The sequence below is a fragment of the Durio zibethinus genome, chromosome 21 (genome assembly GCF_047325235.1).
Source record: "Durio zibethinus cultivar Kanyao isolate XHJ-2024 chromosome 21, ASM4732523v1, whole genome shotgun sequence".
Lineage (NCBI taxonomy): Eukaryota > Viridiplantae > Streptophyta > Magnoliopsida > Malvales > Malvaceae > Durio > Durio zibethinus.
Window position 1 is genome coordinate 20,302,901 of NC_143182.1, and position 25,793 is coordinate 20,328,693.

The 25,793-nt window shown below is 32.1% G+C and overlaps 1 pseudogene; it reads right to left on the reverse strand.

Moving 5' to 3' along the window:
• Nucleotides 1-813: 813 nt before the first annotated feature.
• On the reverse strand, nucleotides 814-2,509 carry LOC111306303 (phenylacetaldehyde synthase-like; annotated as a pseudogene).
• Nucleotides 2,510-25,793: the final 23,284 nt, after the last annotated feature.

Sequence of the window (25,793 nt, forward strand, 5' to 3'; positions counted from 1 at the left end):
CGTAATCGACTCTCGAACCCAGACTGTTACATAGACCTTAAAATTATCCTTTTAATAAATTTTAATTAATTTTGAGCTTTCATTAAAAGGATATGTTTTGATAGGTGGTCAATCACACCTAGCTAAAAAGGATTGGTGGTGACTCCGTTATTTTTTTTTATTTATTTCGCTTCCAAATTCGTCGAGCGGACACAAAATTGTTATGATAATTTCAATTCTACGAATTGTTAAGATATTGCTCTTTGATCGTATTCCCTTTAAAGGAAGGAGATTAATTTTGTTTGTTCAAGATCAAGTTAATAAGACCCTTAAAGCATTCAAGAACAAGTTTGCCTTTGAAGCAGATTTTACATCCAAGATCAAGTCAACAAGAGTCTTGAAGCATTCAAAAACAAGTTTCGACAACCCTTAAAGCATTCAAGAATAAGTCTGCCTAACTTTTAAAGTGGATTTTTGTTAAAGAAAAGAATCAAAATTTTTTCTTTATAAAAGAAATTTTCAGAAATTATAATTTCTATAAGTTTGATAAATAAATTTATTATTTGTCGTCAATTTTTCTTAACATATTTTTGATATGAAATTTGTGTGTATAGAGAGCTTTTTATAAAATTTTATTTTCATCCTTTAATTTAAAATTTTTTAACTTTTCAACTTAAAAAATTGTCTTTTCAACCATGAATTTATTTCAAATTTACCCATTAAATTTTGGACCGAATTAGTCATGAACATTTCTATCAAAGTACCACGTGACAAAATTTGAAACAAATGTAAAAGGATCATAAATGAAGAATTGATTTCTTTTTTTTAAATCAGGGATGAAACTGAAAAATTACAAAATGATTAAAGACTAACGATACAATTTACTCATTGTATTGCAGAAGTAAAAATCTAGCTTTTTCCTGAATGAGGTTCCACAAATCGTTCAAATGACGCTCTTCAGTCAGAGTTGCTCCTATTACGCAGCGTATGGCATAAATTCCACCCACCACTCCATGAGTCATGAAAGCTCGCCCACTTGAATTTATAGCATCCAGCAGTTTACAGTTCAATTCTCCGCTGTCCAGCTCATGCTTGGGCTTAAGCCTGAAAAAAATCAATATCAGCTTCCTAGGAACCACTATCTCGAACCTGTCATCTTTAGCTACAAGTGCCTCAAATTGCTTGGCCAGGCTGATATCGCTGCGAATGTGGTGCATAAGATTAGCCACGCCATGCCTGCGGATCACAATCCAAAGCTTCAAAGCTCTGAATCGCCTGCTCAATGCAACTTGCCAATCTTTATAGTCCACCACAGCTTTAGATTTACTCGCATTGTTTTCTAACTATTCTGGATTAGATGACAATGAATCCACTAAGTACCGAGGTTCTTTAACCCACAGGCAACAGCAATCCATGTTTGTGAGAAACCATTTATGTGGATTCATGCTGACAGAATTGGCAAGTTCTACTCCATCAAGGAAATGCCTGAACTCGGGGCAAATGCAAGCACTACCTGCATGAGCTGCATCTATGTGAAGCCAAAGCTTGTATTTGTTGGCAACTTTGCCTAATTCTGCAATAGGATCAACAGCTCCGCAGGCTGTTGTACCAATAGTTGCACATATGTAACATGGCACCAGGCCTGATTCGATATCATCTTCAATAGCTAAACGAAGTAGCTCAGGTGACATTGAAAACTCAGTGGCAAAAGATGTTTGAATGAGTCGGAAATTTGATGGCGGAATGCCTACCAATTTTGCGGCCTTTCGGAAAGTGAAATGAGTTTGATCTGATGCATAAACCACCAACTTGGTTATATTCTCCCAGTTACCACCAAGTTCTCTCAAGGCTTTGTCTCTGGCAGCAGCCAAAGTGCAGACCACAGCCTCGCATGTAGTACCATGTATGACACCACCACCTGTTCCAGAGAACAAAAATGAAGATGGTAATTTAAGCATTTTGCCCATCCAATCCAGGACAATGGATTCAAGTTCAGTTGCAGCTGGAGATGAAATCCAGTTGAAGCCAACCACATTAAAACCTGAGCAAAGCATCTCTCCTAGAAAGCCAGCAGTGCTAGAACTTGCTTGATAGTAGGCAAAGAAACTAGGACTTTGCCAATGAGTAAGGCCTGGTAAAATGCTTTCTTTCACATCTTCGAGTATATCCTCTAGTGAATCCGGGCAATATGGAGCAGAATCGGGTAACTTGGCCGTCAAATATCCAGTCTCAACTTTGCTTTGAACTGGGTATTTCTCAATATTTTTATAGTAGTCAGCAATGAAATCAATCACTGCTTTAGACTCATCTGTGAAGCTCACTGGATCTAGGGGATGGAGGGGTTTTTCTGAGTTGCTAGTCATTTCAGAAAACAGGAAAATGCTTGTCTAATTTGTTTCAATGGCACTGCATAGCCAGCAGGCCAGATCAGATGTTTTTATAGCAAAAATTGATGGGGTGTGTTGATTTTTTTTAAAACCATGGAAATTGTTTTAATAATAAAATAATTTATGTACGATGAACTTTAAGATTTAGCTGGAAGCAAACTCCAAGCAATGGGCACCCTATTATTTACAGGATGAAGTCAAATATTTTACTTAATATATACATGATTAACATAAAAATAAAATTAGCTTATGAATATAACTCTAATACAAGAAATTTAAAGAATTATAAAATATAAAATAAGAAGAATTAATCATAAAATTAATTTTGTATATATAAAGATTATAATAGTTTAACTTTTTAAATTTTTTTTTATTTTTAGCATCGAAAGAAAATACGACCACACAATAAATTTAGGGGTGTAATGAAAGGACAAACAGAAAGCCTGATCCTCCAAAAAAAATTTTAACTTTTTTATAAATTGTAATTAATATCAATAAATATTATAATTGATCTCTCTTTTTTTTTTTGAATTTATTATTTGCCAATCCTTTTCAATTTTCTTAGTTTCTCCTTTCGAATAAATTTTTTTTGATATTCGAGGAATACTCACCATAATAGATGTCAATATATTTTTTATCGATTCGGAAAATATTTTTCTTAATTTAAGGAAATTTAAAGCTGAAAAGCTAATCGGAAGGCTCCTAATTGGATTTTCAATAGCCGGCCCCCACACCTCCGCCCTTATAAAGGTGCGTGTAATCGCCCTTGTTTGCTCGTACTATGGGATTAATTGCCCGCAGCAGCCAAGTTGTTGAGCATAATTAATATATTATTATTATTATTATTATTAAAGTTTTTTTATTGAATTTAATGTCATCTAATATTAATTTAATTTAAAAACTTATCACCCTAAAACCAAATTTTAGTTTATATTTAAACGACTTTTTTTTTTTGCATTGTTTTGAGAAGTAAATTTAAATTTAGTATCATAATCCTACCACTCATGAGGAATAAAATTCCTACAAATTTCATATTTACTAATTTTCACATAATTTTTGAGTTAATAAAATTATCTAGTCGTCTTTACAAAGTTTAAAAACCCTTATCATTAAAAAAAATAACATTATTTTTTTATTGTTTTTGCCAGAAATTTAAAATTTTAATTTCTTTTCTGTCAATTTTACAAAAATAATTATAAAATATATAAATATATAAATATGCAATATAAGTATTATTAAACTTCATCTTTATCACTAAAACCTAAAATTTCTAAGATTTCATCTTTATTACAGAATCAAAAGTTCTCGTTGACTATGTACACTTTTGTCTTGTACTCGAAGAAATGGAACGAAAAATCCTTTGCCTAGATTTGTAACCTATAAATCCTACTGGTTCATGTGTATATTAAAAGTAGTCATCTACTTGAGAGTTTATTTTTTCGATAAAAATAACCACTAAAATTTTGAAATTAAAAAAGATTTAAATAAAATCATGTTAAAATATATCATTTCAAAATGCTAGTATTTATAAATATTTTCTTTGGATAAATATTTTTTAAAATTTAATTAATTAAACATTGATGAGATAAAAAAATTATAAAATATAATAATATTAAAAATAAAAAATATAAATATAAAGATGTAATATGAGTGTCATTAAATTTATAAAAATATATAAATAATATTAATAATATGAAAATAAATAAATTAGAACTAAAACATGAATTTTTTTTTTGTTTTGTATTATTAATGGATCATGTGAGATAGAATGAAAAGAAATTTGAAAAACTATCCATTTAGATAGAATTTTAAGAGAAAATTTGAAATTCTTATATATCTTTTCGAAATTTCTCTTAATAATTTTTTTTATCAAAATAAATAAGTTAATTTTTTTACTTTTAAAAGCTTTGATTGAATTGAAAATGAAAACTCTTTTCCAAAAATTAATCCAAAGCTTCCATTTAAAATTAGCTTTTGTTTTTGTCTTTAGTGAGAGGGTAGCTTTCATGATTTGCAAAACCAAATACAAATTCAAAAACACTAATTCCAATCCCAATTACATACTAAAACATGAAACTAGCAATGTGAATCGAAATTATATGATAATAACCTTAATCTCTTTTAATTGTTGATTACATTTTTAGTTTACTAGAAGTTCTTATCTTTGCTTACTGGTGTTTTTGCCTCATGATCGCGCTGCCCATTTTGCGGTAACAACATGTATGCAAGGTGTTTGATAAAATGCCTAAACCAATCTGGAATTTCCATTACTATTTTGTTTGTTCTTTCCTTTTAAAAGTCATGTTGCGGAGCTAGCTAAAGTGGAGAATTGGCACTACAGCAAAATGGCATATTAGTGACAGTTTTGTAGCAGCCTTTCACTTACAAATGTCACTAGCTTTTGTATTTTTATAAAACTTCAAGCATTTATTATCCAAACGCCACTAAATATTCAAATAGCAGCGTCGTTACTTTTAAACACCACCCAAGACTTAATATTAAAGGCATTTCTCGACTAAAACGCTTTGAATATTTTTTATTAAAAATTTTAATGAATAGTTAAGGCTTATTTTTGGTAGATAACGCCTTCAATAACTATGTCATAAAAAATTGTGTGAGATTAATGAAGGCATTGTCTACAAGAAACGCCTTTAATATTTGGACCAAAAACTTTTGCAAGCTTATTGAATTTATTTTGTTCAAAAATACATTCAATATTAAGTTTATCAAATTGTTTGGATCGTACAAATGTTTATCATAAGGTTGTTGGTTCGATCCGTCCTTTAGCTTTTTTTTTTGAGTTTTTGCATAAATTATTTGTTATTGATTATTCTAAGCATTTTCTTAATAAAAATGCCTTCACCAATTGCTTTAAAAAAATTTTTATAGAATATTGAAGGCGTTTTTCATGGAGAGACACCCTTAATAATCCATCGAAAAAATATGGAGTTGATTCTTAAAGGCGTTTTTGGCCGAACTCACCTTCTATAATCCAATCAGTAAATTTTTTTTGTGACTTTTAAAGGCGATTTTGTAAAAACGTCTTCAATATTACATAGACAAAACTTAGATGGGATGTTTGAAGGCGTTTTTTGCTCAAAACGCCTTTAATATTCCCAACAATAAATTTTAATGGTCGGATTATTGAAGGTGGCTATATCCAAAAATACCTTCATAAATATTTTGTTAGGGATTATTGAAGGTGTTACCCGTAGGAAAACAGCCTTCATAATCCATTCGATTGATTTTTAGTTGGTATTACTGAAGGCGTTTTTTGCCTAAAATGCTTTTAATATTTCACACAATAATTTTCTGGGAGGATTATTGAAGGAGATTTTAGTAAAAAAGGCCTTCAATGTTTTCTGTTATAGGTGATTGAAAGTGTTTTCTTACTAAAAACGCTTTCATTAATCCCATCAAAAAAATATATTTGATACTGTATATGTGAAGTTAGTTATAAGTTTATGTCCAGAAAAAAGTTTGCTGTCAATTGTATATTTATGCCCAAAAAATATTTGGTTTATATATCTGATACTATAAATTACATTTTAGAATTTACATAATAAACATTATTGTATTTCAATAAATTGACCACACATTTGAAATTAAAACTGATAACGTTGCCATATTAATATACTTTTCTGAAATAATCATACTTAGTAATTTATTAAGTACACATAGTATATTCATATTAAGTATAACAATAATATTAAACCAATACCCCCAATGTACAAATTTAAAGTTTCCATTCAACATGGCATGTTGAAAATATTATAACAATTTGTTCCATATATATTTACATTCAACCAACAATGTTTAACCTGAAAGTTTATCAATATTGATAAATGACAATACATAATCACACCATTCTTTACGAACTTCATCCAGCTCCTCTTCTGTGAAGGTTTCTTTACCCTCCCACTAAAAAAAATATTAGAAGTAAATGTTAAGAAATGAGAACAAAATGTACCATTATATTTTTTTGAATATATAACGAGTGTATGAAATTTATACTAACCTTGAATGGTGTGGTCATAAAATCATGTAACACTATCTCTCACATAAAACGAAAGACATAATATCCACATTCAGTATTACCAGGTTGATGAGATACTTGAAAATTAAATTGAGTTGATTTAAAAAATATTTATCTACACAAACTCAGTATTAAAAGAATATATTTCACATTTACCGGTGTAGACACCCCAGGCCCAGATCAATTGGGCTTGGTCCAAATGGGTAAGCCCATTTTCTTTTTTTTATTTTATTTTTGTATTTTATTTTTGTATTTTATTTTTATTTTATTTACATTTTTATTATTGTTATTGTTTTTTTTATATATATCTTTCTTTTATTTTTATCTTATGTATTTATTATTTATTTATTACTACTATTTATTAATATATATATATCCTTATTATTATTATTTTTTTGTTAATATTTATATATATTTATCTGATTATATGTTATAATTTATCTATTATTTAATTTTAATTTATCTGTTAATTTTTTCGTTTATCTGATTTATTTTCATTAATATTTTTATTTGATTTTTTATTTTTTTGATTTATTCAGCTGAAGATTGGATTGGGATTCAATCAGAGTCTATATTGGATTCAATGATTGAATCCCGATCCAAAGAGGAGTTGGGATTGATAAAAAATTCTTCTAATCAATCCTTATAAAAGGACCCTCAGGATCAAAGGAAAAACATAAAAAATAGAAGGAAAAAGAGTACTGGTTGAGAGAAAAAGAGACATAGAGAAGATTTAAAGGCTAGGAAGGTTCTGCTGCATTTAGAACAGCTCTAGAAATCAGCAAGAATTTTCAGAGAATTTTTGTGATTTTTTTTCTGGGAATTTCTGAAAAATTTCAGATTTCGGTTGAATTTTTCGGTGAAAGTTAAATTTTTCGACGACTATTCCAGCCAAGTTTGAAGTTTTTGGCCAATTTCCCAATTTTTGACAACATTTTCAGAAATCGATCAATTTTCTAATGAACTTCCGGCGAAAAACTCAGATTTCGACAAAAATTTTCAAAATCCAATGAATATTCAATCAAAGTTCTTCGGGTATTCTAGAGAGAAGGAGGAGAAGAAGAAGGAAGAAAGAGAGGGATGAGGCTCGATCTGCTGAAAAAATGAAGGAATCAGCCTTATATACCCTCTCAAAACGACGTCGTTTCTACGTTAAGTAACCTAGAGGATCCGTGCATTTTACCAAGATCCGACCCAACCCGAGTGTCGACCCACTTTCGACCCGCGCGTGATCTGTCTCCTCGAGCCGTTAGTCGAGCTGAGCCGACACTCCGAGTCACGTTCTCCGAGCCGTTTTTCTTCTTTAAGCCGAGCCGAGCCGTTAGCTGAGCTGTACCAATTTTTTTATATATATTTTATTTATTTATTTATTATTATTAGATTAGGTTTATTTAATATTCTTTTATTTTTATATTTATTTTTGTTTTACTTTTCTTTATTTTTTATTTTTTATTTTCACTTTATTTTGTTTTATTATTTTATTTTCTTTAAATAAAATCCAAAAAAATATTTTTGGGGAAAGTTGAAAGTATCAATTTTCCTTGAAAACAAGTTTTTCAAAAAAAAAATTTAGGAAAAAGTTGAAAGTATCAATTTTCCTCAAAATTAAAAATTTCAAAAAAAAATATTTTTAGGGAAAAGTTGAAAGTATCAATTTTTCCTAAGAATAAATTTTCAAAAAAGGTTTTTTTGAGGAAAGGTTGAAAGTATCAATTTTCCTTAAGAATAAATTTTCAAAAAAATATTTTTTTTTGAGGAAAAGTTGAAAGTATCAATTTTCCTTAAAAATAAATTTTCAAAAAAAAAGAGGGTTTTTTTTTTTAGGAAAAGTTGAAAGTATCAATTTTCCTCAACACTAAAGTTTCCAAAAAAAAATATTTTGGGAAAAAGTTGAAAGTATCAATTTTCCCTTGTACAAAAGCAATCATTTTTTTTTATTTCTTTTGAATTTTCTTTAATGCTAAATAATCCGACGATGGAGCTTCTGCAAGTGAAACAGTAGTTTTTTTTTTGCATACTCTTGAGGTGAGGGAATTTTTTCAATTTTCTGCTAAAAGTATCAGAGTCAATTAAGAATAATTTTCAATAACTAATTACTTGATAAATTTTTAAGGCTTATTGGATAACACAAAATTAAGCTGGTACCATTTTTTGATGGGCGTTGTGAGGCTGTTATAACCTTCCTCACACGTAACCGAACTTCTGAATCTTGTTCTGGTTAGTAAACCCGAACCTATCCTTTTAAGGACCCTTAAACTTAGGTGTTCCCTGAAAGGGCAGATTCCTTAGGTGACCAATCATACCTAGATAAAAAAGATTGCTGGCAACTCCTAAAAGTCAATGTCTAGCGATAAATCTCCAGATCTAGACGTTATTACAGCTTGGCGACTCCACTGGGGAAACTGAGAGTCAGGCCAGCAAATAAATTTATGTTATCCAAAAGCCTAATAAAATTAAACCTTTTTATACATATGTGTTATTATTCATTCATGTTTATTTATTTTATTAATCATGTCATTCATAAGCATGTATATAACATGAGCTCTATACCCGAGCTTCGTCCCTCTATGAGGGAGTAAAGTACCTATTGCTTTCGTGAGGTCAAATGTCTCTGCAATGGCTAACGAAATACTCTCACTCAAATTGAACCTTTTTCGCTTATAGCCTGTAATGGGTGAGGATTAGGGTGCCTTACTAGTCTGTGATGGACAAGGATGTAAGGAGCAATTTGGGAACCTTTAGACTTTAACCTTAAATCACATATAGTGAACCTTAGAAGTGCCTAACGTATAGATGAGCCACTATTCTTCCCTTTTAGATTTGACCAGAAGCATAGGGTTCATTCCTCTTTTTTTGTGTGATGTTTAAATTTACTTAGTTATTTATTTATTTATTTATTTTGGGTGTACTAACCTTTTCTCCCATTCTTCTGCATTGGTTCATGCTCATATCATATAGTTGCATAAAAGAACATTTGCTTAAAAGATGATCTTTAACAAATTTTTTCATGAACTCTAATGAACGACTAGTTTGCTCTTCATCCGTATTAGCACCTTATGAGACACCCAACAAAGTAAGAGCTCAGTCAGAAAAGATTTAACTGAAAATGGAGGATTGTTTACCAATCGGATACGATTCTACTCTATCTCAAGAAACATCTATCCTCTTCAAACAAAACAATCTAGAGGATTTGGTTGATATCTGAAAAAAGATGAGTCTGTCAAGACAAGAGCAATTTTACCAGAGACACGATCATATAGCACACCTTCTAGTAGTAGTTGTTGATGATCAACTAATCAAAGCTGTAGCACAATTTTGGGATCCTGCATACAAGTGTTTCATCTTTAATGAAGCTGATATGACTCTCACCATCGAAGAATATTTTATTTTATTGGGTTTGCACCTTAAGGCTCCTGACAAGATATATGTCAAAAAACACAAGTCAGGATTTCGTAAAGGTCTGGCTCAACTCATGGGGATAGACAAGAAAGTTATGGATTCTTATACAAAGAAGACACAAGAACTGGTTTGCCTACCTTGGAAGTTCTTTCATGAGTTTCTATTGCAACATGTCAATGAAAAATGGGGGTCGGATATATTTGCCTTAGCCGTATACGGACTGGTGATCTTTCTAAAGATTTTAGGATATATTGAGATAGCGGTGGTTGACTTCTTCGAAAGTGTGATCAATGGCTGTAATCCTTCAACGGTAATATTAGTAGAAACTATCATATCTTTGAGTTATTATCATCAGAATGGAAGGCGCTTCATAGGTTGCATTCAGTTATTGTACTTATGGATGAAAAGCCATTTTAAATAGGGAAATGGTGCTTTTTCGAAGCTTTATATCCGTAATCGAGCTCCGATTAAGAAATTCTATGAAAATGGGTGGTCAAAACGAAAGTCTAAACAAGAATGGATAATTTTCCTACAAAAGTTGAAAAGTGCCAAGGTGAGATGGTTGACCCCATGGATGAATCGTGAGCCTATGTTGTATCAATGTGGGGATAGTACAATGGTCCCACTTCTGAGCTTATGAGGAATGACAAATTATGCACCACTCCTAGTGAGAAGGTAATTTAGGGGAGAACAGTTCATTTTTATGACTTGTGGGCTTCATCAGTTAGATTTCTCTTACTGTGAGCCAAAAGCATTTTAGAGGATGAATGAGATGATTAAAGTATGGAAAAATCCCCGAAGAGTGAGTCCTGGATCGTTTACTGATAAAGTTACCCTAAGGTACTTGGTTTGGATAACAAAAAGAATACAAGAAATGGTATTCACTTATGAAATCTCTTAACCACCAATAGAAGAAAAACTTGAAGAGACACTATCAGAATTAGAACTTGCAATAAAAGAATTTGAGTTTGAAAAGGACAAGTTAAAGCAAGAAATTCGAAGCTTCAAGAAGAAAAAGCCCAATGGAAAGATAGAGCCAAAAGTCATGAAGTTAAAGTTCACAAGATTGTTAAAGAACGTGATACAGCTATTGAAGACCTAACAAAGCTACACCAAGAGCATAAAAAATTATGTGTGAGAGAAAGGGCCAAAGAGATAACCATTATTAAGCTGACTGAGGAAAATACAAGATTGAAGCATGAGTATGCTGAATTGGAAGAAGAAAGTGCTGAAGTTCAAATAGAGAATCACATGCTAAACAGTTACTTGAGCAGGCTAAGGCAAAAGTTGAATGGACAAGGAGACCACATTGCTTCATTGGTTAGGGAGCATAGAGAATTATCATACCAAGTCTGGTGTGGTAAAAGAGAGAACTTAGGAAGACAGAAAAACATCGAGCACCTAACGACCCAAATCTGTAAAGGGGTATGCAAGGCAAGAGAGATGATGAAAGAGGTAGAGGCATTGAAACAAATGGTGACCCCAGTAAGAGAACATGGACAACGTCTGTTGAACTTCATCAAAGAAGCCAAGGCCCAGTATGTACAAGATCAAACAATTTTATGGCTATAATTCCAGGATGATAAACTCATTGTAGATAAAAGTTTTTTTAGAATAAATGAAATATTTTAGTTGAATACCATTTTTAAGGTAAATGTTCTTTGCATACATGCATTTTTCATTCATTGCATTCTCATTCATTACACTTAATAAAGTAACCATATGATAGTCATACAAATTCACTAATTCTAAGATATGGTACTCAAGGTTCAAAGATAGCTCCATCTAACGAGAACCTTACCCATCGATACAACATAAGATCTAGAGCCAGACAAATGGAGCAGGAAAATTCTCACAGATTTGAAAAGATAGAAAAAGCACAGGAGAAGATTGAAAGTGAGTTGAGCAAGATTCTAGATGCTCTTAATAACTTGAATAAAGGAAAAATAGTTGAAGAAAATGCAAGCCAACAAGTTCCCTCATTGCAAGAAGTGGCTGACCCTTTATATCCTTCAAGTTTTGGCCCACCTCAAGCCCAATCCTCTCAAGAGGTTCCACCGTAACACTTCACATATCCAATATATCCTGGAATACCGTCAGCTTCCAACCCAGGGCATTATAATAGCTATGTAAATCCTGTCTTTACTGAAAAGACAGTAGAACCAATTCCTGATCTAGATGATTTGAAAGAGAAGGAGAAAGAAAAGATAAGAGTGAAAACTCAAGAAAACTCTAAAATTAGTATGCTAGAACAAAGGTTACGAGCTGTGGAAGGATTTGGTTTCTATGGTTCAGTTGATGCTGCTAGGCTTTGCTTAGTCCCTGATGTGGTCATTCTTCATAAGTTCAAAGTATCAAAATTTAAAAAATATGATGGTACGAAGTGCCCCAAAACCCACATCACCATGTATTGTCGGAAGATGGCAGTTCATGCTCATGATGAAAAACTCTTTATGCATGTCTTTCAGGATAGCCTTACAGGCTCAGCGGCCAGGTGGTATGTTCAGCTAGACAGGACCCGCATTCGCTCTTGGAGCAATATGGCTCATGACTTCATCGATCAATATCAACACATTATCGATTTGGCTCTTGATCGTTTGTCTTTACAGAACCTAGAGAAAAAGGTAAATGAGTCTTTTAAGGAGTACGTTCAGAGATGGAAGGATATAACTTCTTAGGTACAACCTTCACTGACTGAGAAAGAGACCATAGTGCTATTTGTTAGCACTTTGAAACCTCTTTATTATGAAAAGATGATAGGGAATGTAATAAAAAACTTTACTGATATGGTAATCTCAGAGAAATTATTGAGAATGCCATCAAGAATGGTAAGCTGAAAGAAAATGAAGCATCTAGTAAGAGAATCCTGAAGAAGAAAAAAGCTAAAGCTCAGGTCGTGAGCTTTGATAAACAGTATTTTAAGGGCTATCAACCCTACTCACCACCAGGATATTTGCCATATTACCCTACTGTAAATAACACTTCCTCTCACCCATACTAACCATTTGTACAATCACCATACCCCCAAACATATCAAACCCCTCATAAGCCTCAAAATACGATGTACAGTCCAAACACTCAACTTACCTCAAGACCCCAAAATCGCCCAACTAACCCCATTGGTGATTCACTGGAACAACGAACTATCCGTGAGAAGCTTGTGTTTGACCCAATTCTAATGACTTATACAAAATTATATAAGAAGCTTTACAACAGTCATTTGATTGTTCATAGTAAATTGGAACCCTTCAAGCCACCTTACCCCAAGTGGTATGATCCCACAGCCCACTGTGACTACCATTATAGGATTATTGGCCACTCCACCAAAAATTGCACCACCCTGAAACATAAAGTGCAACGGTTGATCAAAGATGGAATGATTTGCTTTGATATGGAAGGAGTGACTGCATCGAATGTTAGTGGCAATCCCTTGTCAAACCATAATGTGAATGCTCTAAGTGAAGAACAGGAGCATCATTTGAAGAAAGAAGTGACAGATATTAAGACACCTCTCAACCAACTGTTCAATGTTTTACAGAGAGCTGACATGATACAACTAGTAAGTCCACATAGTTATCATGGAGCATATATAGCTAGTACTAGTTGTAAGTATCATAATGGGGTAATAGGCCATTCCATTGAAACCTGTGAGCAGTTTCACCAACAGGTGCAAAAACTTTTGGATTTACATCAGATGGAGGCCTATGAAGAAAAAAAAGACTTAAAGAATGTTGAGGTGTCCGTGACGGATAAGCCTACAAAATCATTTTCAAAACCAGTGACAATTCAATGTGGGAACAAGTCGAAGTCAATTATAGACAAACTCATCCCCAGGCCAGTAACTTTTAAAGTCACAATTCTTTTCTCGTACAAGGATGATAAAACTGTATCTTAAAGATATGGCTGTGACACTGTAGTTCAGGGACACGAAAAAGATGTCTCCAAAGCTGACGCTTCTAACATAATAGATGTAGGAGGCATTACCCGAAGTGAAAGGTGCTACACTCCAAAAATGTTAGAAAAGGATAGAAAGGAGAAGGTTAAAGAAAAAGAGGGATGAAATAATCCTGAAGTAGAACCTGAAGAAGATCATCCGAAACTGATATTAGAAAGAGAGGTTTATGAATTCCTGAAGCTGGTAAAATATAGTGAGTGTTTAGTTGTTGAACAGTTGAATAAAATGCCAGCTCGAATCTCATTACTATCACTATTGCTAAACTCAGAGCCACACCAAAACGCCTTGCTGAAAGTGTTGAATCAGGCATACATGACACATAATGTATCTATTGAATATGTGAACCACATGGCTGGAAATTTAGTCATGCCAAATCACATTTCGTTCAGCGATGATGAGATTTTTTTGGAGGGAAAAAGAAATGCCAAGGCTCTGCATATCACAGTCAAGTGCAATAGCCATATCATAGCCAGGGTTCTTATCGATAATGGCTCTGCTATCAATGTCATGCCTATGTCAACTTTGGTAAGGCTACCCATTGACTACTCTCATATGAAAGATAATCAGATGATTGTGAGAACCTTTGATGGGATCAGAAGAGAAGTCCGTGAGGATATCGAGATGCCCTTACAAATTGGGCCATGTACTTTTAATGTGAAGTTTCAAGTGATGGATATCTCTCTATCCTACATCTGTCTGTTAGAAAGGCCATAGATTCACATGGCAGGAGCTGTGCCCTCTACTTTGCATTAAAAGATCAAGTTTAATGTAGAAGGTCAACTAGTAGTGGTAGTTGAGGAGGAAGACATGCTAGTGACCCAACCATTGAACACTCCATATGTAGAGGCTATCGAAGAAGCATTGGAATGCTCTTATCGATCTTTTGAATTGGTTAATTCTATAGGTGAAAGATTTTAAAATCAACCTTTTTCAAGGATAATGATGGGCCAAGTCATCAACAAGGGCTGGTATCCAGGACTAAGGTTGGGCAAGAACTTACAGGGAATAAAGAAACCCCCAATGGTGATAGACAATAACGACAGGTTAGGCTTAGCCTATGAGATAGTAGAATGGAAGGTCAAAAGAAAGCCAGCAGGAAAGGTAGCAAGATTAATGGTTATCCTACACCTATATGAGACTTTCAGACCTGGAGGATTCATGTATCCAGATACAAGAAAAAATGTGAAAAAAGTTTTTGCCCAGCTAACCATTAATGCTATTGAAGATGAAGTAGAGCTTAATCAAGAAGAGTGGGTTTGCCTTTGTCCGCTAGATTATGAGCTAAATAATTGGAGTGCCATCGAGATGCCTGTGACTTTTGATACTAATACAATGTAATTGTAACATCTCAATAGCTATTGTCCAAGTTATTGGGGTGATCTTTTTTATTTGAGCCATTTATGTTTTATTATTTTTAATAAAAATTAAGAAGGATGCATTTTCATTCATTTCTTCTTGTGTCTTTATTTTTTCCATCTTTTCAAGCACATCTTGCCAACATATCCCATTTCATTCAATTTCAAGTCTTTAAATGAACATGAAGATAATCATGATAACAATCAAGAGGTTAGTTTTGAGAATTCAATTAACACTGATGAACTTGACAATGAAAAGAATTCTGAAGAATATGTTACGCCTTCGGACCTAATGAGATTGATTGAATAAGAAAATAAGCCAATTGAGCCTCACCAAGAGATAGTTTACTTAGTGAATTTAAGAGATAAAGAGAATAAAAAAGATATCAGAATGGGCACTTCACTTTCATCAGGAGATAGACAACGATTGGCAGACCTACTTTAAGAATTTGTAAATGTATTTGCTTGGTCTTACTAGGATATGCCAGGGCTGAGCACAGAGATAGTGGAGCACAGATTGTCCCTAAAGCCAGAATGTAAGTCAGTTCAGCAAAAACTGAGACGGATGAAGCCCGAAATGCTACTAAAGATTAAAAAAGAGGTGAAAAAATAATTTGATGCAGGTTTTCTACAAGTGGTTAAGTATCCAAAGTGGGTAGCCAATATAGTCCCAGTTTTTAAGAAGGATAGAAAGGTACGATTATGTGTAGACTATTGGGACTTGAATAAGGCTAGCCTAAATGATAACTTTCCTTTGCCTCATATCGACACACTGGTAGATAACACGACTAAGCATTCAATTTTCTCTTTTATGAATGATTTCTCAAGGTATAATCAGATAAAAATGGCTATAGATGATATGAAAAAGACCACTTTCGTGACTATGTGGGGAACTTTTTGTTACAAAGTCATGCCTTTTGGGTTAAAGAATGCTGGGGTAACATATCAAAAGGCCATGGTAACACTTTTCCATGACATGATCCATAAAAAAATCGAGATGTATGTAGACGATATGATTGCAAAGTCTTGTGATGATGAAGATCATGTCACCAGCCTCAGAAAGTTATTTTAGAGGTTGAAAAAATTCCAGCTCAAATTAAACCCAGTCAAGTGCACCTTTGGGGTAAAGTCAGGAAAGTTACTAGGCTTTGTGGTCAGTGAAAAAGGAATTGAAGTCGATCCAGATAAGATACGGGCCATTCAGAATTTGTCACCTCCTAGCACACCAAAGGAAGTTCGAGGTTTTCTGGGGAGATTGAACTACATTTCTCGGTTTATCTCTCAGCTTACTTACAAATGTGATCCCATATTTAAGCTTCTTCATAAGAATAATCCTGGAAAATGGAATGAGAAATGTCAAGAGGCATTTGTTAAAATTAAGCAATACTTGTCAAACCCTCAAGTGTTGGTGCCACCTATTCTAAGGAAACCTTTAATTTTGTACTTAACAGTATGCGAAAATTCAATGGGATGTCTGCTAGGGCAACAAGATGAGTCTAGCTGAAAAGAGAGAGCTATTTACTATCTGAGTAAGAAGTTCACAGAGTACAAATCTAAGTATTCCTCAATGAAGAAAATGTGTTGTGCATTGGCGTGGACTACCAAAAGACTCAGACAGTATATGCTCTATCATACCACATGACTCATAGCAAAACTGGATCCAATTAAATATATCTTCGAGAAACCTTCTTTGTTTGGAAGAATTGCTAGATGGTAAGTAATGCTCTCAGAGTATGATATTATATATGTGAGCCAAAAGGTAATAAAAGGGGACACTATAATAGAGTTTCTTACAGACCTACTACTGAAGAATATGAGCCAATGAAGTTGAAATTCCCTAATGAAGACCTAACAACTATTTCTCAACTGAAGAAAGAAGAGCATGGAGAAAAATACTGGAGAATGTATTTTGATGGAGTTGTCAATGCCTTAGGACATGGAATTGGAGCAATTTTGATCTCTCCAGAAGAACAATACTACCCTGTAACAACAAGGTTAAATTTTAACTGCACAAATAACGTTGCTGAATATGAGGCATGTGTCATGGGCTTGCAAGCTGCTATAGATAAAGGAGTGAGAGCATTAAAAGTGTTCGGAGACTCAGCTCTAGTTATATACTAATTGAAAGGGAAATGGGAGACAAGAAATTCAAAACTCGTTCCATATCATAAGTATATTCTAGAGTTGACAAAATAATTTGAAGATATCCAGTTTGACCACTTACCTCGAGAAGAAAATTTGATTGCTGATGCATTGGCTACTCTAGCTGCAATGATTCAAATTAATGACAATAATGACATTCAACCCATCAAGCTAGATGTTAAGGATATACCAGCTTATTGCTCTAGTGTAAAAGTAGAAGGAGATGGAAAGCCCTAGTATTATGACACCCTGTAGTATATTAAGGATCAGCAGTACCCAGTTCAAGCAACAAAAAATGATAAAAGGGTCATCCGAAGATTGGCTATGAGCTTTTTCCTAGATGGGGATGTTCTGTTCAAAAAAAGCTAGGATCAAGTATTATTGAGGTGTATAAGTAAAATTGAAGCGAGAAAAATCATTGAAGAGGTACATGATAGAATATGTGAAGCACATACTAGTGGACATATGATGGCAAGACAGATCATGAGAGTAGGATATTGCTGGTTGACGATGAAAAATGATTGTATTGATTATGCTCGTAAATGTCATAAATGCCAGATATATGCTGATAAGATCCATGCTCCGCCATCTACTTTACATGTTATGGCACCACCATGGCCATTCTCAATGTGGGGCATAGATGTCATTGGTCCAATCACCCCAAAGGCTTCTAACGGGCATAGATTCATTTTTGTGATCATAGATTACTTCACAAAATGGGTAGAGATAGCATCATATGCAATTGTGACATGATCTGTGTTTTACAAGTTCATAAAGAGAGAGATTATCTATAAATATGGACTTCTAAAAAGAATTATTTTAGACAATGTCAAGAATTTGAATAGTAAGATGATGCAAGAAATATGTGCTCAATACAAGATCAAGCATCATAACTTGACACCATACCGTTCAAAAATGAATGGGGCAGTTGAGGCAACCAATAAGAACATAAAAAAGATTCTGGAAAAGATGATCGAGACTTATAAAGATTGGCATGAGAAATTACCATTTGCACTGTATGCATATCGAACATCAGTTCGTACCTCTATTGGGGTAACCCTATTTTCTTTGGTTTATGGGATGGAAGTTGTACTACCAATGAAAATAGAGATCCCCTCCTTGAGGGCTCTAAAAGAAGTTAAGTTGGAAGAAACTGAATGGATTCGAGAACGCTATGAACAGTTAAATTTCATAGAAAAAAAGAGATTGACTGCACTGTGCCATAGTCAACTATATCAAAGAAGAATGATGAGAGCTCAGGATAAGAAGATTCGACCCCGTTGCTTTCGAGAAGGAGAGTTGGTTTTGAAAAGAATCCTCTCAATCCAGCACGATAGTAAAAGAAAATGGACTTCGAATTGAGAAGGATCGTATGTGGTGAGACGAGTTTTTTCAGGTGGAACGCTGATACTGACTGAGATGGATGGAAATGATTTACCTCATCCTATAAATTCTGATGTTGTGAAAAAATACTATGCTTGAAGAAAAAAAATGAAAAAATGAAAAAAAAAAGAAAAGTGAATGAAAAAGGAGGACTCAAGGCGAAAACCTTAAAAGGGCGGTTTGAGTCATAGAGGGTTTGTCTAAGTTGAAAACCTGAAAAGGCAGCTTAGATAAGGAGAATATGGCATTGAATTTGAAAGTTCGTTGGCATGGAGACTAGCAAATTTGGAGGAGCTCCAAGTTGTTAAATACATTAGAGGGTTGGGTTTTCAGAAAAACCTTGAGATATGTTATCATGATCATCCGATTGTTCATTTTTGGGCTTTGTCCCCACACTTATCCTTGTAATTCTTTCTTGGTCAAAGTTTGCCAACATTTTGCTAATAAAAGACATTTTATTTCACTCTTTATGTCTTTTTTTTTGTTACTGTTTCTCAACCATTCATATTATTTTCTTTTTAATACCCTACAATGGAAGAAATGTGCAAATGCATTCTATTATTTAATTTTAATTTATCTGTTAATTTTTTGGTTTATCTGATTTATTTTCATTAATATTTTTATTTGATTTTTTTATTTTTTTGATTTATTCGACTGAAGATTGGATTGGCATTCAATCAGAGTCTATATTGGATTCAATGATTGAATCCCGATCAAAAAAGGAGTTAGGATTGATCAGAAACTCTTCTAATCAATCCCTATAAAAAGACCTTCAAGGTCAAAGGAAAAACACAGAAAACAGAAAGAAAAAGAGTATTGGTTGAGAGAAAAAGAGACACAGAGAAGATTTAAAGGCTAAGAAGGTTCTGGTGCGTTTAGAACAGCTTTAAGAATCGGCAAAAAATTTCAGAGAATTTTTGTGATTTTTTTTTCTAGGAATTTCTAGAAAATTCTAGATTCTGGTTGAAATTTTTGGTGAAATTTGAATTTTCGGCAACTATTCCGGCCAAGTTTGAAGTTTTCGGCCAACTTCTCAGTTTCCAGTAATATTTCCAGAAATCGATCAATTTTTCGACGAAGTTTCGACGAAAGACCCAGATTTCGGTGAAAATTTCCAAAACCCGATGAATATTCAACTGGAGTTCTTCGGGTATTCTAGAGAGAAAAAGGAGAAGAGGAAGGAAGAAAGAGAGGGAGGAGGCTTGGTCTGCTGAAAAAATTAAGGAATTAGCCTTATATACCTTCCCAAAACGACGCTGTTTTTGCGTTAAGTAACCCAGAGGATCCGAGCGTTTTGCCAAGATCCGACCTGACCCAAGCGTCGACCCGCTTTCGACCCGCGCGTGATCTGTTTCCCCGAGCCGTTAGCCTACTTGAGCTGACACTCCGAGCCGCGTTTTTCGAACCGTTTTTCTTCTTTAAGCCGAGTCGAGCCAAGTCGTTAGCAAAGCCGTGCCAGCTTTTTTTTAATATATATTTTATTTATTTATTATTATTAGATTAGGTTTATTTAATATTCTTTTATTTTTATCTTTATTTTATTTTTATTTTTGTTTTACTTTTCTTTATTTTTTATTTTTTATTTTCACTTTATTTTGTTTTATTATTTTATTTTCTTTAAATAAAATCAAAAAAAAAAATTTTTTTGGAAAAAGTTGAAAGTATCAATTTTCCTTGAAAACAAGCTTTCCAAAAAAAATATTTTTAGGAAAAAGTTGAAAGTATCAAATTTTCTTGAGAATAAATTTTCAAAAAAAGTTTTTTTTGAGGAAAAGTTGAAAGTATCAATTTTCCTTAAGAATAAATTTTCAAAAAAGGTTTTTTTGAGGAAAAGTTGAAAGTATCAATTTTCCTTAAGAATAAATTTTTAAAAAAAGATTTTTTTTTTTGAGGAAAAGTTGAGAGTATCAATTTTTCTCGAAATTAAAGTTTCCAAAATAATATTTTTTGGAAAAAGTTGAAAGTATCAATTTTTCTTAAAAATAAATTTTCAAAAAAAAAAGAGGTTTTTTCTTTAGGAAAAGTTGAAAGTATCAATTTTCCTCGAAACTAAAGTTTTCAAAAAAAAATATTTTGGGGAAAAGTTGAAAGTATCAATTTTCCCTTGTACAAAAGCAATCATTTTTTTCTTTTTTATTTCTTTTGTATTTTCTTTAATGTTAAATAATCCGACGATGAAGTATCTGCAAGTGAAAGGGCAGATTCTTTAGGTGACCAATCGCACCTAGATAAAAAAGATTGGTAGCGACTCCTAAAAGTGAATGTCTAACGATAGATCCCCAGATCTAGACGTTATGACAACCGGTAATGATACCTATTTTAGATTCTTTATCCTCTTATTGAATACAAATATTACCCTAAATTAAAAAGAAAAAAATTAGTGAGAACATAAATAAAATTACTTATGAAGAAATAAAACATATATAATATAATAAAGTACTGTAATACATCTTTATAAAAGTTTAAATGTCGGGGTTAGGCATCGTTATTAGATTAACTGAATTAAGAAGGTATGGCATTAAGGATTTGGTGTCAATCACAATAAGTACCCGATGACAACTGCAAAATAATAACAATGATATACTCAGAATACGCATCAGATCATAGAATGGAGCAGGTTTGAGTAATTAAGGTTGGAATATAGCTTATTACACATTATAAGTGAATAAATAATAACCAACTAGTCTTTTCATACATAGGATCACATGATTAGCATGATACACGACTGTGCCACTTTGCTCACTAATGAAATTGAGGTCAATGAATCTAAATTTGTTTGTCAACTATCTCCCCTTCAGCTCTCTATATAGGAAGCTACACGATAACAATCAACAGTGCTAGTTAGTATTACACCCTAATACTAATTTACTACATATTGAATGTGCATATTTGTATTTATAAGCTAACCTCATATAAGCAACAATTTCAGCAGCTGATAATTCATCCATTTCACAAAATTCTTTTACCTCCTTCACACCAATGAAAAAAATGATTGTTTATCAAATAAGTCTTCTTCAGACTCAATAGATATAAAGTTTCTATTGGATGAATGCTTCAGCGAATATTTTGTTAACTCATCCATGAAAGCTTAGGCAAAGGTCATACTTTAGTCTGAACATCCTCCTACAATATTTAATGAAATATAAGTATTAAAACCAAATCAATCAATATAATAAACAAATTAATATTCAAATTATAAACAATATCATACATTTTGGGTGGTAACGGATGATGGGATCACTTCCTTATTTGCAATAGAAGCTTCTCATACGGGGACGATGCTATTAGGCCAGGCTATTAGCATAACCTACTGTATTCCTACCAACATGGACTCCAAACTTCATATTTACTAATTTTCACATAATTTTTAAGTTAATAAAATTATCTAGTCGTCTTTACAAAGTTTAAAAAACCCTTATCATTAAAAAAAATAACATTACTTTTTTATTGTTTTTGCAAGAAATTTAAATTTTTAATTTTTTTCTATCAGTTTTACAAAAATAATTATAAATATATAAATATGCAATATAAGTATTATTAAACTTCATCTTTGTCACTAAAACCTAAAAATTATAGGATTTCATCTTTATTGCAGAATCAAAAGTTCTCGTTGACTATATATCCCTTTATCTTGTACTTGAAGAAATGGAACGAAAAATCCTTTGCCTAGATTTGTAACCTATAAATCCTATTGGTTCATGTGTCTATTAAAAGTAGTCATCTACTTGAGAGTTTATTTTTTCCATAAAAATAACCACTAAAATTTTGAAATTAAAAAAGATTTAAATAAAATCATATTAAACTATATCATTTCAAAATGCTAGTATTTATAAATATTTTGTTTAAATAAATATTTTTTAATATTTAATTAATTAAATATTGATGAGATAAAAAAATTATAAAATATAATAATATTAAAAATAAAAAAATATAAATATAAAGATGTAATTGAAGTGTCATTAAATTTATAAAAATATATAAATAATATTAATAATATGAAAATAAATAAATTAGAACTAAAACAAGATTTTTTTTGTTTTTTCAGTTTTGTATTATTAATGGATCATGTGAGATAAAATGAAAAGAATTTTGAAAAACTATCCATTTAGATAGAATTTTAAGAGAAAATTTGAAATTTTTATATTTCTTTTCAAAATTTCTCTTAATAATTTTTTTTATCAAAACAAATAAGTTAATTTTATTACTTTTAAAAGCTTTGATTGAATTGAAAATGAAAACTCTTTTCCAACTATTAATCCAAACCTTCCATTTAAAATTAGCTTTTGTTTTTGTTTTTAGTGAGAGGGTAGCTTTCATGATTTGTAAAACCAAATACAAATTCAAAAACACTAATTACAATCCCAATTGCATACCAAAACATGAAACTAGCAATGTGAATCGAAATTATATGATAATAACCTTAATCTCTTTTAATTTTTGATTACATTTTTAGTTTACTAGAAGTTTCTTGTCTTTGCTTAATGGTGTTTTTGCCTCATGATCGTGCCACCCATTTTGCGGTAACAACATGTATGCAAGGTGTTCGATAGAATGCCTAAACCAATCTGGAATTTCAAGTTCTATTTTATTTGTTCTTTCCTTTTAAAAGTCATGTTGCGGAGCTAGCTAAAGTGGAGAATTGGCACTACAGCAAAATGCCATATTAGTAACAGTTTTGTAGTAGCCTTTCACTTACAAATGTCACTAGCTTCTGTATTTTTATAAAACTTCAGGCATTTATTATCCAAAAGCCACTAAATATTCAAATAGCAGCGTTGTTACTTTTAAACGCCACCCAAGACTTAATATTAAAGGCGTTTCTCGACTAAAATGCCTTGAATATTTTTTATTAAAAATTTAAATGAATAGTTAAGGCTTATTTTTGGTAGATAACGCCTTCAATAACTATGTCATAAAAAATTGTATGAGATTAAAGAAGGCATTGTCTACAAGAAATGCCTTTAATATTTGGACTAAAAAATTTCGCAAGTTTATTGAATTTATTTTGTTCAAAAATACATTCAATATTAAGTTTATCAAATTGTTTGGATTGTATGAATGTTTATCATAAGGTTGTTGGTTCGATCTGTCCTTTACCTTTTTTTTGGGCTTTTGCACAGATTATTTGTTATTGATTATACTAGGCATTTTCTTGGCAAAAACGCCTTCACCAATTGCTTTAAAAAAATTTTTATAGAATATTGAAGGCATTTTCATGGAGAGACGCCCTTAATAATCCATAGGAAAAATATGGAATTGATTCTTGAAGGCGTTTTTGGCCGAACTCACCTTCTATAATCCAATCAGTAAATTTTTTTTGTGTTTTTAAAGGCGATTTTGTAAAAAACGTCTTCAATATTCCATAAACAAAACTTGGATGAGATGCTTGAAGGCTTTTTTTGCTCAAAATGCCTTTAATATTCCCAACGATAAATTTTAATGGTCGGATTATTGAAGGCGGCTGTATCCAAAAATGTCTTCATAAACATTTTGTTAGGGATTATTGAAGGCGTTGCCCGTAGGAAAACGACATTCATAATCCATTCGATTAATTTTTAGTTAGTATTATTGAAGGCATTTTTTGCCCAAAATGCCTTTAATATTTCACACAATAATTTTTTGGGAGGATTATTGAAGGCAATTTTAGTTTATATATCTGATACTATAAATTATATTTTAGAATTTACATAATAAACATTGTTGTATTTCAATAAATTGACCACACATTCAAAATTAAAACTGATAACATTGCCATATTAATATACTTTTATGAAATAATCATACTCAGTAATTTATTAAGTACACATAGTGTATTCATATTAAGTATAACAATAATATTAAATCAATACCCCCAATGTACAAATTTAAAGTTTCCATTCAACATGGCATGTTAAAAATATTATAACAATTTGGTCCATATATATTTACATTCAACCAACAATGTCTAACCTAAAGGTTTATCAACATTGATAAATGACAATACATAATCACACCATTTTTTACGAACTTCATCCAGCTCCTCTTCCATGAAGCTTTCTTTACCCTTCCACTAAAAAAAATATCAGAAGTAAATGTTAAGAAATGAGAACAAAATGTACCATTTTATTTTTTTGAATATATAACGACTTTATAAAATTTATACTAACCTTGAATGGTGTGGTCATAAAATTATGTAACACTATCTCTCACATAAAACAAAGGACATAATATCCACATTCAGTATTATCGGGTTGATGAGGTACCTAAAAATTAAATTTAATTGGTTTAAAAAATATTTATCTACATAAACTCAGTATTAAAAGAATATATTTCACATTTACCGATAATGATACCCATTTCAGATTCTTTATCCTCTTATTGAATACAGATTTACCCTAAATTGAAAAGAAAAAAATTAGTGGGAACATAAATAAAATTACTTATGAAGAAATAAAACATATATAATATAATAAAGTACTGTAATACATCTTTATAAAAGTTTAAATGTCGGGGTTAGGCATCGCTGTTAGATTAACTGAATTAAGAAGGTATGACGTTAAGGATTTGGTGTCAATCACAATAAGTACCCGATAACAACTGCAAAATAATAACAATAACTTACTCAGAATACGCATCAGATCATAGAATGGAGCAGGTTTGAGTAATTAAGGTTGGAATATAGCTTATTACGCATTATACGGGAGTAAATAATAATCAACTAGTCTTTTCATAAATAGGATCAAAGAACAAGGCATTTGTGTGGACATCAAATTTTTTTGGTCACAAAAAAAATAATAATAAAAAATAATATTATTAAAGACGATAATAAAAATTAAACAAAAATACAAAAAATAGAACAAAAAAAAGAGGGATGACAGTGGTGCCTTTCTCAGCACCACTACCACCATGCCCTACCCACCATACCTTACCCTACCATCCATACTCTGATCACCCTATCCCGCTAGCTCCTAACCTTACTACTGTTAGATCAGACAAAAATAATAAAAAGGGCATGGGGCTCGTGCTTGCACCCCATGCAGAGCTTTGTGCCATGCACGGCCAGAGTTCTATAAATAGAGCTCATAGCTGAACCCAAAAAACAAAAAATGAAAGAGGGAACCCTACAAAAAAAAACAAAAGCTCAGTCCTCCCTACAGGGAGAAACCTAGCACCGAGAG